Source organism: Coregonus lavaretus, assembly GCF_964263955.1.
Source record: "Coregonus lavaretus genome assembly, contig: HAP1_SCAFFOLD_10568, whole genome shotgun sequence".
Classification (NCBI taxonomy): domain Eukaryota; kingdom Metazoa; phylum Chordata; class Actinopteri; order Salmoniformes; family Salmonidae; genus Coregonus; species Coregonus lavaretus.
This window is the reverse complement of record NW_028159605.1, coordinates 1-3,000: the sequence shown is the minus strand read 5'-3', so window position 1 is coordinate 3,000 and position 3,000 is coordinate 1. Positions and strand designations below refer to the sequence as shown.

At 46.4% G+C, this 3,000-nt stretch overlaps 1 pseudogene across 1 annotated transcript; it reads right to left on the bottom strand.

Annotated features, from left to right (window-relative positions):
- Nucleotides 1-2,049: 2,049 nt before the first annotated feature.
- Nucleotides 2,050-2,996, bottom strand: LOC311122654 (ribonuclease P protein subunit p25-like protein; annotated as a pseudogene). Its single transcript has one exon. The product of its transcript is annotated as a ribonuclease P protein subunit p25-like protein (transcript).
- Between the last annotated feature and the right edge of the window lie 4 nt (nucleotides 2,997-3,000).

Genomic DNA, 3,000 nt, shown 5'->3' with positions numbered 1-3,000 from the left:
ATTTTGACCCCACGGGGTGAGATCTTGCGTGGAGCCCCAGATCGAGGGAGATTATCAGTGGTCTTGTATGTCTTCCATTTCCTAATAATTGCTCCCACAGTTGATTTCTTCAAACCAAGCTGCTTACCTATTGCAGATTCAGTATTCCCAGCCTGGTGCAGGTCTACAATTTTGTTTCTGGTGTCCTTTGACAGCTCTTTGGTCTTGGCCATAGTGGAGTTTGGAGTGTGACTGTTTGAGGTTGTGGACAGGTGTCTTTTATACTGATATCAAGTTCAAACAGGTGCCATTAATACAGGTAACGAGTGGAGGACAGAAGAGCCTCTTAAAGAAGAAGTTACAGGTCTGTGAGAGCCAGAAATCTTGCTTGTTTGTAGGTGACCAAATACTTATTTTCCACCATAATTTGCAAATAAATTCATTAAAAATCCTACAATGTGATTTTCTGGATTTTTTTCCCTCAATTTGTCTGTCATAGTTCACGTGTACCTATGATGAAAATTACAGGCCTCTCTCATCTTTTTAAGTGGGAGAACTTGCACAATTGGTGGCTGACTAAATACTTTTTTTCCCCACTGTATCTCCGTTGTTTAAATTAATTTAATACATTTTAGAATAAGGCTGTAATGTAACAAAATGTGGAAAAAGTAAAGGGGTCTGAATGCTTTCCGAATGCACTGTATGTCACCTATTAAATAACATGCTCTATTCTGATAAACAATACATTGTGATGTAAAATGTTTGCTCAGTGCCTGATACCTGTACAAGGTTCCACCGCTGTAGTGATTCAGCAAGGACGGATGTGACTGATGGACACACACCTCCAAAGATCATTAAGTATTTAGGCCCAAAGCATATAGCATCAAAGAAGGCTTTAAGTCCTTTGGCAGTATCACACTAAAAGACAAAGAGAAAACAAAGTGAACTGTCCCACTCCCTTCATCATGACTCCAAATGCACTGAATAGCTTACATTAGGTGGGGTTTTTTTGCATTAAAATACACTCATTTTCACATTGTTCTCCACGTAAACAATGTACACACCACTAACAGAGGCTTGTTGGTCAAAAACCACAAGTCCACTAATACACCAGCAAATGTTACCTCTGAATCTATGATGTGAAAATTTATCTCATAGTTTCTTAGAGGAGTCTGCTGCTTGCTCAGGTCGTCTAGAGCGAGCTGGACAGCAGGCAACACGAATGCCGTGAGGTTTCCCCGCCCTGGGTTGTCTGTCAGTGGCATGATCCACAAGACTGGCAGAGAGTGGCGAACCTGGGTCAGAGAGGGGACAACGAGCAGCCATGAGAGAACCAGGACCTGTCCTGAGCTTGCTCGTCCACCGCCACTCATCCTTTTCTTTTGTCCCTTCCACTTCCCCGTCTCCTCCCCCTGGTGCCTCTCTCCTCCTGACTAGCACACACATCCTGTAAGGGGGTCAGGTCCTAGTTAACCTTAATCCTCGTCTGTTCCAGCCAGGCCATTCCACGCACAGCGGCTGCTCCCTCAAGAGAATCCACTGAAGAGGATAAAGGGATAAGGTGCTGGCCGTGACTGACTAGGTTACCTACATCTGCCACTCTGATCCCACTACACACATTCACTGCTTGCTATGCTTTGGTTTTATTCTGGAAGGGAATTCACTTTTAATATAACTTTTCAATATTTTGTCATTTACATGTAGGTTATCCCAATGTGGATTATGAAGAAATATAGCTCCACAATCAGACTTATAGGCTAAAGAAATGGTCTGTGATTGACAGCTGATGTTTTGACAGGGAAGGAACACCTTTGTGTTCAAGACCGCTCTACCTTCAAATTCTGGCATCATTACATTTTCACCACAAGATGGGATTGTTGTTCAGCTTCTCAAGAGAGCACTAGCAGAACATTCAATGAACTTCTTTCTCCAGCAATAACATTCATTAATTGCGTTCCTTTGAAAAGTATAAGTGTTATTATTGTTCTGCATGTAGTTGCAGAACAAGCTATAATACATTTTCTATAAAAATATAACATCAAAATGACCAGCGCAATCATGTTAAACAATCAGGTTAAACTTTATTTCCATAATTGAATGAAACAAAATATTGAACTTAAGTATAAGAGCACAAAAAAAAGGTCTCATCTGTCATGAAACAGTTCCACCCAAGTCAGACAATTCAGGCTTGACCTATGAACTTAGGCACTCCCTCGCATCCTCTCTCCCAGAAAGTGAGGCATAACACAATAACAGAAAAGTTGGGAAGGTTGACTTTTAGTGCACCCATCAGCCGATGGGGACTGTCCTGTGATGTTAACAGGTTGGTCCAAAGTCCTCTTCCACACCCAGATCACATCTCATTCCTGCCCTGCCAGCGCCCCCTTACCATGACTCTGGCCTTTCCCTGGCCCTCTGGATCGACCAGTCTGTCTGACAGGGCCTCCTGGTCCCTTACCCCTTCCACCACCACCACACCACCACCCCCCCTCTTCCTCCTGCCCCCATGCCTCTGTCCACCAGCCACCCCTGCATCCTCCTTGGCAGCCTGTGCCCACAGGGCATCAAAGTTCCCTGGAGCCTGGTACCCAGGCAGGCTGGCATCCAGGGGTCTCTGGAGAGCAGTACCCAAATAGCAGGTATGTTCCTGTTGACGGTGAGGCTGTCCAGGCCTGCCGCAGGCTCCAGGGGTTCCCACACCTCCAGGACAGTGCTGAAGAGCAGCCTGGTCTGCTGGTGCAAGCCTTTCACACGGCGCTTCAGGATCTCCACACATGTGATGGTCTTGGAGACCCCCTTCCCCGTCCCAGTGAATACTATCTGCCGGCTGGGCATCTTTTCCGGTGCCTGGGAGCATGTTGCTTCCTGGACCTCGGTTGTGCTACCCCCTTCTTCGCTCTTAGGACGCCCCCCTCGCCCTCCAGCGCCCTGGGCTTGACCTCCATGCGGCTCAGGGCGTAGCGCATGAGGTTGCGGATCTTGCTGCCGTCCTTCACACGAACCTCAGTGGTGTCGCTGGAG